The sequence below is a fragment of the Pseudorasbora parva genome, chromosome 10 (genome assembly GCF_024679245.1).
Source record: "Pseudorasbora parva isolate DD20220531a chromosome 10, ASM2467924v1, whole genome shotgun sequence".
Classification (NCBI taxonomy): domain Eukaryota; kingdom Metazoa; phylum Chordata; class Actinopteri; order Cypriniformes; family Gobionidae; genus Pseudorasbora; species Pseudorasbora parva.
The window spans coordinates 6,126,712-6,139,969 of NC_090181.1; the positions used below are offsets into that span (position 1 = coordinate 6,126,712).

At 32.0% G+C, this 13,258-nt stretch overlaps 1 protein-coding gene and 1 long non-coding RNA gene across 4 annotated transcripts in view; both read left to right on the forward strand.

Annotated features, from left to right (window-relative positions):
- LOC137090945 (leucine-rich repeat and fibronectin type-III domain-containing protein 2) overlaps positions 1–13,258 on the forward strand; it is a 481,236-nt gene that overhangs the window by 413,061 nt on the left and 54,917 nt on the right. For all 3 annotated transcript variants that reach the window (XM_067454960.1, XM_067454959.1, XM_067454958.1), the window contains one exon: positions 12,570–12,668. The gene's annotated coding sequence lies outside the window, so the exon portion shown is untranslated. The remainder of the gene's footprint in view (positions 1–12,569; positions 12,669–13,258) is intronic.
- Positions 1,783–3,771, forward strand: LOC137090524 (uncharacterized). The gene is made up of 4 exons (XR_010907881.1): positions 1,783–1,873; positions 2,367–2,680; positions 2,836–2,912; positions 3,199–3,771. It is a non-coding gene; the product is annotated as an uncharacterized lncRNA (long non-coding RNA).

Below are 13,258 nucleotides of genomic sequence, written 5' to 3' on the forward strand. Positions count from 1 at the left end.
CAAAACACACCAACACAGGGAAACAGGATACGTAGACATAACAAGGATTCCACAAAGACTGACAAACACAAGGAGCTTATAAAGGGTAGAAATTAAGAGGGAACAGGTGGGAGAAATGAAACACTAATCAGATAACAAGGGGGAGGGATCAGACAATGACAGAAGCACAAAGACCATACTGACAAAACCCGCATGTGCACACAAGACAGCCCTTGTGAAAAAGAAGTGTGCTTAATTGTATTGAAAGTGTATTTTTTGTGCACTTAATATATTTAAAGTATATTTTTTAAAAACTGCACTTGTAGATAATATGATATAATTAAAATTAAGTGCCACTTAAGTGTACTTAAAGAGAATACACTTTAATGACAATATTTCTAAACACACTTAAGTACACTTTTTTAAAATTCACTTTGTAATAATATCTAATTAATTTGTATTTTTAAAAAGTACACTTTCATGACAATATTTCTAAACACACTTTAGTACACTTATAATAAGTGTACTTTGTAATAATATATAATTAATTTGTACTTTAAAAAGTACACTTTCATGACGATATTTATAAACACACTTTAGTACACTTATAATAAGTGTACTTTGTAATAATATATAATTAATTTGTACTTTAAAAAGTACACTTTCATGACAATATTTATAAACACACTTTAGTACACTTATAATAAGTGTACTTTGTAATAATATATAATTAATTTGTACTTTAAAAATGTACACTTTCATGACAATATTTATAAACACACTTTAGTACACTTATAATAAGTGTACTTTGTAATAATATATAATTAATTTGTACTTTAAAAAAGTACACTTTCATGACAATATTTATAAACACACTTTAGTACACTTATAATAAGTGCACTTTGTAATAATATATAATTAATTTGTACTTTTAAAAAGTACACTTTCATGACAATATTTATAAACCCACTTTAGTGCACTTTTAATAAGTGCGCTTTGTAATAATATCTAGTTAATTTTCACTTAAAGAAAGTACACTTGTATGACAATATTTATAAACACACTTCAGTGCGCTTTTTAAAAATGCACCTTGTAATAATGTCTACACCTAAATTTACTTAAACCATTTTAATTATGAGTTTGTTTCATAAAGTACACTTATTTTACTAATGACAAAGCACATGGAAAATAAATGCTTTTTTTTTTTAATTAGTTGTCCAAATTTACATTGGTTAATGTATTTTTCTTCAAAATTTCACTCGCTTACACTCCAGTACAACATACTGTTATGTTATAACTAGCTCCTATGAACTCAACTACAAGTGTCAGTATTCTACATAATTTGACATTGTCAATCTTTATGAGAGGAGTTGTCTAATGTACTGTAGGCTACTTTACATCTGTGTACAGAATACTTTCAATATTATGTTGTTGTATGGCGATTAAACACACATTTAATTGCATTAATTGCTAGAAAAAGTTGAACAAATCTAAACCAAATTAATTTGCATTAAAATTCAGTTAAAATAGGCTACATTTAATTTTAATCAGACTCTAAACATGATTGACTTTTAGTTAGGTGAATGAGTCAAGTTCTCTAAAAATACAGTCCAACTACACAGTGTGTTAGAACAACCTGAACAGAAATGGATAATTAATAAGTGATTTATAATCAACATTTAATGCACGAAATATCTTATTTTATATTTATACTTAATATTTCAATGCGCATGCGCCAAAAATACTACGTCATGATTTTGAAAAATGCGCGGTCCGCCATGATTGCGTCATCTCGATGCGTGAGGGAAATGAAGCTGAAGAGAACAGACAACAGAGGAGTGAACCGTTTGGATCATTACGGATGAGACGTTATATGCTACAAATAACGAGTCAAGTAAGTATATCTTGATATAAGCTCTCTTGATTTTACATTTTCACCGTAACATGGTAGCTCTCTATTACGGTGTAGTTATTTAGTTTAATCGCAGATAGGATAGACGCACTATGGACTCGGGAGGTGAATTAACGTTAATCATGTTTCCTATGTATTTATTGTATTATTCATATTCATGTAACTTGTTATCTAAGATTGCATTATAATAATTTCTTAAATCGGAATGTGATCGCCGGTGTGGGCATGTTCAATGAATTTGCCTGCTGTACATACAATATTTGAATCGAACTCCTACTTTTTAAATTGGACAGAAGACATTTAACGTTATATACATTTATTCCATATATTAACTTAACGTATAACAACATCCAGTAATGAAATAATGATTTTAATATGTTCTTTTCTTTTTGCATTTGGAGAGTAAGATGTTAAAGTACTATTTGTGTTTTTAATATTTTGTGCTTATTTTTATTTTATTTTTTTTATTTTGTAGGATCAATACAGATGTGTTATTGGAGATCCAGTGCAAGCTGTGTGGAATCACAGAGCCATCTTGATGAGGTCAAGTTAATGTTAATTATGAATTTATGCCCAGCCATGACACAAGCTAAAACATTGCTATCAAGTCTTTAGCTTTTAAATGCTTTGCACCTTGTCCATTTGTAAGTAATACATTCCCACTTGTGCATTTACAGATCCCCTAATCATTATATATTTTACAGGCCACACACCCAAAGGAATGGAGCCGCAGCATTGCTGTGCCAGGCGTGGTAAATACAGGAACATCCTTCATGGAGATGGTGCAAGGTAAGCTGAAACTTGCAAGGCAAGATGAGGAAAAATGCAAGAATACTTTTCTCAATTTACATTGGTCTTGGGTTATTTATCTATATTTAAGTTATGTTTAATTCCCTGTAAAGTAGGAATAAAAACCATTATTAAAATGTTCTCTATTTTTAAAGTCCAGTGTCAGTGAAGATGATGTGCTCAGTGGGATACGTGAAGGAACCTCTCCAATCATTCTACCCTGACGACTGAGGTAATTCATCACATAGGGGGATGCAGTTGTGGTCAAAAGCTTACACACACCGTGCAGAATAAACTGCTTCATCAGGGCAGTACTAGATTAAAAAGAGACAACATGCTCATTTTTATGATCCCTCTTATGGCTATTTCTTTTTTTTCTTCTTTTTTTCATACAGATACTGCTGTGTGAATATATACTGTACATCTATCGTTTTAATTTAATTGAGCCAATTATAATACTGGATAGATCTGTTTTATAAACAATTTTTTTCTTTGCGTTTTCTTTTTCTTTCCTCAAGGTATATTTTTTTGCTTTCCTGCCTCTTTGGAACATGTCCATTCACATATACTGTGGAGAGATGGTGCGCCAGTTTCCTACTGATGGAGAGCTTCTGGGACATTGACATAAACAGCACTTTCCAAACAACTTGAAAATAGTTGGTGACAAACAATTTTGTGTGCCTTTGGAGTTCTTCAGTTTTTTTTTTTTTTTTTTCATTCACTATAATGCTGGAATAAGATTTTAGAATAAACCTTTTGGTCCTAATTTTGGTGCTAGTAAAGGTTTAAAAGCTTATAAGTTCAGTAACACTTTACAATAAGATCTAATTTGTTAACGTTATTTAATGTATTGACCAACATGATCTAACAGTGATTTCTTTTTATTTATTTATTTTATTTTATTTTTTACAGTGTTTATTAATAGTTGTTGACCTTGCTTAATAAATTATAGTTCAAAGCTAGTTAATTAAATTTATAGTCATTGTTCATGCAAGTTAACAATGCATTAAATAATTAACATATACACCTTTTGATTTTAAGATTGCATTAATAATAGGGGTGTAACAGTACACAAAGCTGACAGTTCGGGGAGAGAACACTAAATATAAAAATGCTTTCTTTTTTTTAATTGGTTTACTGAACAAATTGTAATTGTCCTAAACTAAAGGTTTCTTAAAGAATTAAAAATATAATATAACAAATATCTCTACTAATTATTATTATTATTACCTTTATTTAACCAGGAGAAAAACTCACTGAGATTAAAATGTCCTGTCCTGGCCAAGATAGGCAGCTGTGTTTGCATGTACAGTTATACATAAAAAGGCACATAAAAACATAAAACATACAACCAGTCAAAAACAATTACACACCATTAATTTACTCTCAAAATGATGTAGTAATTTTTTAAAATGACTAAATGTCACCAGATCTTTTAGCTTCAACTCAGTCTGGAGCAAATTCCAATCTGAGGCTGCGACATATTTGAAGGACGTTTTACCAAGCTTAACTCTAACAAAGGGCACACAAAGATTATAATTTGATTCAGAATGTAATATATAATTGCCTTGTTGTTTCTGTTTAATCAAACGACAAAGAATGCTGTATAGTGTAGACTATATAGGGAGGCCTTACTTGCACTTGCATTGTATGCAAACGTGTAAACTTCTCATAAGACCGTTTTTGCATTAACTTATAAATCTAATTATAGGTTAGATTTTTTTCAGGTTTTCAGGTTAAGTAGAATATGAATATATAGGCTAATATAATGCATACATTTAGTGAAAGAGTTCATCTCTCTCGTGTTTTATCGACGTCTTTCTGCTGTTGAAACACTGAACGATTACACGATGTGATATGTTTTAGTAAGTTGTAATGTATCCTTAACATACCTTCTGATGTTAATTCATGTTTATTCTTTGACTATGACAAGGTGATCACATTCACTCGTGCCGCGGTGCTGCTTGAGCTGATGTGTCTTTACAGTGATCTGTCATGTCACATTAAAGAGCATCAATATGGCATCACTTGAATTTAATGATAAAATTGACAGAATACATATGTTCTCATGAAAACTTGTATTGAAGTGTGTTCCACTCATTAAACAAGCCGTCTGTTAACTGTTAAAGATTGCATTCGTACCGCTCGGTACACACGTGCACTGTACCGGAAGTCCTTTACCGAACCGGTTCGGTATGAATACATGTGCCGTTACACCCCTAATTAGTAAATGTTGAAATTAACATTAACTAAGATAAATAAATGTTTATATTATTATTCATTCTAGGTTCATGTTAAATTAAGTAGTTAACTAATTAAACGTTACCCAAAGTTTTGAATCTTAGTGTTGTACATGAAACGATTCTTTTCTTTCCATTTGTTTGTATTTATTCATCTGTTGTGTGAGGTAATTTTCTGTGATGGGTAGATTTAGGTACCTTTGAATGAGGGAGATATATAATAATGCATATAATTACATATAATTGCATATAATCCTCATTGTCCTCCAGACTCTTTCTAAATGAATTTGTGTTTGTGTAAATAGTTTTTTGGGTTTTTCTTGGGCATCAAAAAAAAAGTTTTTTTTGTATATTTGTTTTACAGATTGTTTTGTCAATAAATGTAGAGGATTTAAATTTGGATGTGTTTATTATACGAAATTGCAGCTGTATTATTTGAAAAATGTAATTATGAATGTATTTCATTATATTAGAGTGTACATGTAAATTACGTTAAGGTATATTTTAGTTCATATTAATTGCTTGTTTTTAAGACAGTAGAATGGATGTCAGTACATTGAGCAGTGCACTTTAATTACAATTTTAATACACTAGAAGTGATTATGAAAGTACATATAAAGTTGTATTTAAGTACCACTTAAGTTGTTCCAAAAAATCACTCTTAATTGCAACTTATTGTATTTTATTTCAACTTAATATGTGATAAATTTGAAATCAATTACATATAATGTGTGTTAAGTACACTGAAAACATTGCATTTAATTCACACTTAAGTGTATATTTAGCTGACATTAAAGTATGTTTTAGTTCACATTAATTGCTTGTCAGTACATTGAGCAGTGCACTTTAATTACAATTTTAATACACTAGAAGTGATTATGAAAGTACATATAAAGTTGTATTTAAGTACCACTTAAGTTGTTCCAAAAAATCACTCTTAATTGCAACTTATTGTATTTTATTTCAACTTAATATGTGATAAATTTGAAATCAATTACATATAATGTGTGTTAGTGCACCGAAAACATTGCATTTAATTCACACTTAAGTGTATATTTAGCTGACATTAAAGTATGTTTTAGTTCACATTAATTGCTTGTCAGTAAATTGAGCAGTGCACTTTAATTACAATTTTAATACACTAGAATTGATTATGAAAGTACATATAAAGTTGTATTTAAGTACCACTTAAGTTGTTCCAAAAAATCACTCTTAATTGCAACTTATTGTATTTTATTTCAACTTAATATATGATAAATTTGAAATCAATTACATATAATGTGTGTTAAGTACACCGAAAACATTGCATTTAATTCACACTTAAGTGTATATTTAGCTGACATTAAAGTATGTTTTAGTTCACATTAATTGCTTGTCAGTACATTGAGCAGTGCACTTTAATTACAATTTTAATACACTAGAAGCGATTATGAAAGTACATATAAAGTTGTATTTAAGTACCACTTAAGTTGTTCCAAAAAATCACTCTTAATTGCAACTTATTGTATTTTATTTCAACTTAATTTGTGATAAATTTGAAATCAATTACATATAATGTGTGTTAAGTACACCGAAAACATTGCATTTAATTGCACAATTAAGTGTATTTAGTATAAGTATATTATCTGTGTAATAAGTACACTTTATAAAAGTACACTAAAGTGCACTTTTTTTTCACAAGGGAGGACAGGCATGTGACAGAAACAAAATGATTGTAAAAGTAAATATTCTGAAAGGATTGAATGAGATCCCCTAATAATTTTGTATAATTAATTAATTTTATACATTTACAGTAGTAACATGAAATCATATTTTATAATATGATATGATTAATATCATATTTTAAATATGATAGTTTTATTATAAATATGGTGATTATCTCTTAGGTCGACATCCAACTTTGATATTTCCCATCTGAATCTAACCATGTCATGTCAACACATGGAAAGTCATCCAGATGTTTATTATCATGTTAATTATTGTGTCTTTCACCCCTGATTACCATAATTTTACATATTCTTCAGTTATTACAAAACTGTTGCTTTAATTACACACATCTTTATTTAGAACAGGTTGTCTTGATTCAAACACGCCCATACACAACAAATCTGGGTTGTGGCATCTTATGCTAAGGGTCTAATTTTATCTTTTCACTTCAAAATAAACCCAATTCCAGAAAGTTGGGACACTGTACAAATTGTGAATAAAAACAGAAGGCAGTAATATAGAAGTTTCAAATTTAAATATTGTATTCAGAATACAACATAGATGACATATCAAATGTTTAAAATGAGAAAATGTATAATTTTAAGGGGAAAATAAGTTGGTTTTAAATTTCATGCCATCACCACATCCACTGTTTACCATTGTGAGGCATCCCCTCTTCTTTTACAACAGTCTGCAAACGTCTGGGGACTGAGGAGACAAGTTGCTCAAGTTTAGGAATAGGGATGTTGTCCCTTTATTGTCTAATGCAGGTTTCTAGTTACTCAACTTTCTTAGGTCTTCTTTGTCGCATCTTCCTCTTTATGATACCCCGGATGTTTTCTATGGGTGAAAGATCTGGACTGCAGGCTGGCCGTTTCAGTACCTGGATCCTTCTACGCAGCCATGATGTTGTAATTGATGCAGTATGTGGTCTGGCATTGTCATTTTGAAAAATGCAAGGTCTTCCCTGAAAAAGATGACGCCTGAGTGGGAGCAAATGTTGATCTAGAACTTGGATATACCTTTCAGCATTGATGGTGCATTTCCATATGTGTAAGTTGGCCATGTAACACACACACTCCAGCTGTTCCTTATATGTACATTGAACTTTTCCGGCCTCTTGATACCTGTCCAAACATTTCTGAAATGTTTCGCTGAAATCCGAAATGAGCCAATATTTGGCATGACATTCAACATTTGATATGTTATCTTTATTCTATTGAGAATAAAATATAAGTTTGAGATTTGTAAATTATTGCATTCCTTTTTTTTATTCACAATTTGTACAGTGTCCTAACTTTTTTGGAATCAGGTTTGTAAACTATGATTATGCATCTACATTTTTTGTACCCCCACCAAGGACAGTCAGAGCAACAGAGGGTAACAGAACAATTATTGTTAGAGTTAGTTTATCACTGAAAAGTTCATCTTACTATGTCTACTCTTAAAAAAACATAATTGTAAAAATAGAACAATATGGCACCAGCTTTCTTACCTGTACGTAACAGCATTTTGCTTTAGGCGGCCTATACCCGCCTATTACTAATGTGCCCTTTAATTAACACAACAAATACTGTGCTCTTGTCTTTAGAGCAGGTTTTTGTTGGTCAATAGAGCAGTCATTTTCAATTCATCAAAATAGCAACATGCCAACAATACGCCTGAACACACCTGATTTCCATGGGTGAACAGATGGACACAAGTGCATTTGCTATTTAAACAGGCACTGGACATAGAAATGATAACTGCGTCAGGCTGAAACTAACAAACAACACTTTCATTAACACAAGTCAATTCGATAGACACAATAAATTAAGTTTACTCAAGTAAAAAAAAGTTATTTTCCTTTTTAAAGGGTTACTTCAGCAATTAGCATATGGCTTTCTATCAGTAGAAACCCTGGAGTATATTCGAATGATCGTGGTCATTCTTCATGATGAATGTTATCTGACTCCTTTAGCGTTTGTGCTGACACTCCCTCAGCGGCTAAATCGCATTATATTGAACAGACACGTTCAGTGTTTAATTGTAGTGTCGCTTCTCTAACTGAACTGATTAAGTAAAAATAACCACAGTGGGAAAGTGGTCCAGATCCAGTCACAGGGATTCAATAACGGTGGCTTTGGGAGTGGCCTCACAGGGCAGCAAAGCATTCTGGGAATTGTAGTCTTTCATCCCCATGAGACAAAAATACATTTTCTTTCTTTTCTCAGTAAACAAATTAAAAAATAAGTTCACATTTCTACTACATTAATGACCCAGTGTAAATTACAGATTCATCTTCCCAGCGCTGAAGTACCTTTAAGGGGCTATCCACTAAATATTTAAATGTGGATTTTTTTCTAGTATTAGCAAAAACTTGTGTCGTTGGAATGGGACCAATCATCCATCAAGGGAAGATGCATCTCAGTAATTTCTCACTGCGACTGTAAAAAGACAAAGATACATGCAAATCAGACAGCATGTAATGATATGGAATGATATATCAAAGTGAGAATGTATTCTTTTTTCTTTTTTTTTTAGTTTCATTTAATGTTAATTGATGATATTTCAACAGTGGTTCTCCTGAGGCTCAGCAACAGAGTACTCAACTCAAGAGCTCTTTTAGCCAAACAGAGGTGTTTGTTTATTCTGAATGCAAATGTCAGAGTCTGTCACTGAGCGCTTTACAGCGTCTTCCCTCATTTATCTCCAAAGTCTCTTTAAAAAGGTCAAATCCCTCCATTAGATGCTGGTGCTTTTAGATATCACAAGCCATTTGTACTGTTTTATTTAATTGTGGGTATTCATCTACCTCAACCATTTGTTTTCTTTTGTAGTCATTTTTATTTTTTTGTTTTGGCGTTTCATAAATGCATTTAAGTGCAGGTCAACCCTTTTATCTGACTTCACATATCACTGAGCTCAGGTGTAGGATCATAGTGAGATTTAAGCATACGTTTCCTAAAATGCACGATGGCTGATTTTTATTTATTATTTCTCACAAAAGAAGATTGCATCATATCACTGCATGCAAACACGCGCACACACACGCACACACAAGTTCTATTTCAAGAGCTGTCAATACCCAGCCCATCTGATGTCGCCTGCATGACTGCTCTGACTTGAAGCCGAATAGGGAATACGCTTCACATGTGATGCGGTAAACTGGTGTGAAGGAAATAAAAAAATAACACTAGCTAGACTTGAGCAAGCGTGCTGTTAATCCGACTCGGAGCATATGGAAATTGTTGATGCCTCAGAGCAAAAAGAAATGCAAATGGATTAGTGTGGAAATTGCTTTCCAAATTGTCATGTTTTGCTCTTATCGGCATCCTCGCTGGAATTATTTGATAAACTAGGTTCGCAAACAAATGTTCTAACCCTGATGTTTGGATAGAATTAAATTTGTGCCATTATTTACTCACTTTCTTTCTTGGAAGACAATGTACCAATGCACAAAATCATGACCACTCTTTTCCAAAAAATCCTCAATAATACGATCATAAATGTTCTTTATGTGACTCATGTGATATGCTCTAATTCTTCTGAAGCTATGATTGTGTGAGGAACAGACCAAAATGTATTACATTATTCACTGATAGTTTATAACACACTGCACTTGGTTGATAACCTCTAGCCTGTCTCAAGACTCTTATCAGTTCAGTTCATGGGAGGAAAATCATTCAGACTAGTTTTATGATCTGGATCAATCAAGTCATTGAAAACATCTGACTCAATAAAATGATCTGTTCATGAACCAGAAATCACTGTTTATGTGATGAATATGCCAAGGGGAATTTTAGTGAATAATTGCTTACATTTATTTTCCTTACACAAAGCTAATATTCAGCCCTCAAATAAAAATAGCTATAAGGCTACGAAGAGTTTAAATCACGTGTTTGTTTTGTTTTTAAGCCAAAACGGAAGTGACTTAAACTGCAGTTCATTGACTGGTCACTAGAGACAGGCTCCAGAAGGAAGAAGAATCTTTGATTCTGACATCTTTACATCAGAAAAAAATAATAATAATTTTCACAGCCTGGTACAAATTATGGTCTATTACAGTCTATGATTTTAACACTAATCCTCAGCAATACAATCACAACTTTTTGATTTCTGAACTGTGCAGTTTAATGCAGGTCAGTGTGTTAACGGACATACGTGTTTTACAGTAATGTAAAGAAATGACGTATAAGATAATATCTGTAATGTATCAAGGTGTTATATATATATATATATATATATATATATATATATATATATATATATATATATATATATATATATATATATATATATATACCCAATAATATTACATATATAAGTTCAGTAATGGCAGTCTTCTTGATCAACAAGCTGATCGACCCAAACCACCACTTTATATATATATATAAGTGGTGGTTTGGGCTCAAACTGTTACAGTAAATCTGACGCTGTATGTCGTTAAAAGTGTTAGACCAATCACAACAGAATGTGACTGGCAGACCAATCAGAGTAGACTGCACTTTTCAGAAGGCGGGTTTTGAAGAAAAAAGGGTCAAAACAGATGTTGCAACAATGTAAATTATAAGATTTCATTAAATTATGTGCACTGTAAAAAAAATACAATAATAATGTCTCCAATTTTCTAGTGAAATATCACATCAAAATTTTTCAGTTGGCCAAATTAAACTTCTGTGAATTGATGCAATTTAATTCACAGAAATTCAGTTTGGCCAATTGAAAAATTAAGATGTGATATTTCACTAGAAATTTTCAATTGGAGACCTGAATTTTTTTTTACAGGGTAAATATATTTTATTAGACTCCTTAAACCAAGTTTTGATCATATTTGATCACTATATGATCACTAAATGATCATATTTTGGGGGCCCGTTAATAAAATAACCAGGGCACTGATCAGGGAATCGGTCATATTAAGGGCTGCCTCAACCGCAGAATCTATATAATAATAATAATAATAATAATAATAATAATAATAATAATAATAATAATAATAATAATAATAATAATAATAATAATAATCAGCACTCTGGTGTTAAAAGAAAATAAACTTATAACTTATATTTTCTTGACAATTTATTATTATTATTTAGTTGTAAAATATGAAGAAAGAAAGAAAGAAAGAGAGAAAGAGAGAAAGAAAGAAAGAAAGAAAGAAAGAAAGAAAGAAAGAAAGAAAGAAAGAAAGAAAGAAAGAAAGAAAGAAAGAAAGAAAGAAAGAAAGAAAGAAAGAAAGAAAGAAAGAAAGAAAGAAAGAAAGAAAGAAAGGAAATATGAGAGCCTGAGCATTATTACATGAGAGATAGGAAGATAAGAATTAATTCATAGAAACAGGATATTACTGGAGCTCCCTCTTATTATTGGCCTCATCATCCTCCCTCTTTCAAGTAAACATTTCTTGGAAAAGCGGGTGTTTTTGTTTGTCCAAGCATCACAAGTGAAGAGACTCCAGTGAGCTACCAAAATTATGGCACATTACACTGCGTCCGCATAACTATACAAACGAACAGAAAAATAGGAAAGTAATAACAACAAGCCGTGAGCTTTCAAACATTTTTCCTCCGCCTCGACATGTCATGTTCCATTATAGTGGAAGCGTGTTGATTGACAGGCCATCTGACATCGTGGAGTATAGTACTATATATTGAGCTAACATACATTTTATTGTGACCACAAAGCTGCCTTTTTGCTGTATAAATCCCGGCTGCAGCTGTGAAAAATGTAATTTCATAAATAAACTATATCTGGACTTCCAGGGGATTTAAATGCTATCACACTGCTGTAGAAGCAAAATGGATGTCAAAGCAAACTAAATCACCATTTTAAAGATGGCATGATACTTAAATCCAACAATCCTGTCGTATAAGTGCGGAAAGCAAGAACATTAGGCGGTTGCTTGTATGTATGCCGTGTTGAAAGACAATAATTGTGATATTTTCTTCTGCTTTGTATTGCAGACTGAGAGCTTTTTGTGGAATAAGGTGTGAGCCTGCTGTCTGAGAGCGTTTGAAATCAAGGGTGCGAGAAGGAACCATATGGCACAAAACACAATATAGGTAAGAATGAAGTACTTGTTGATGCGGAAGTGTGCACGTATTCACACCCTTTGATTCAGCCAATTTACACCTGCTTTTTATTTTATGACAGTGATGAAGAAAGGTGGAGAGATGTTAGATGGTTATGCATATACATTTTGGTTATTGTGTTCGTTTTAGGAGAGATCTTGAAAAGATGAGCTGGATCATTTTAAAGATCATGTTACGGTCTTTGTACCCATGAACAGGGTGCTTGGCTTCTGGCTAATGAACCAGGTGTTATCCAACAGCCAGACCATGATTGTGACATCTGTGATTAGCACTAGAGAGCAAACTACAACAATGCATCTTTGTTTTCTGACTGGGACGTTTTACTGCTCTTCTAAACATGGTTTGTGAATGCAATACAGTTGCAAGAAAAAAAATATGTGAAACACTTGCAGAATCTGTGAAAAGGTGAATAATTGTAACTAAATGAGAGATCATGCATTAAAGCATGTTATTTAAACTTCTAAGAAAAAGAAAAAAACATTGCTTTTTAAAACAGTGTCCTTATATGGATGATTCATGGCTGTTTTGTGATGCTTGTTTTTGAGTTAAACTCCACAATG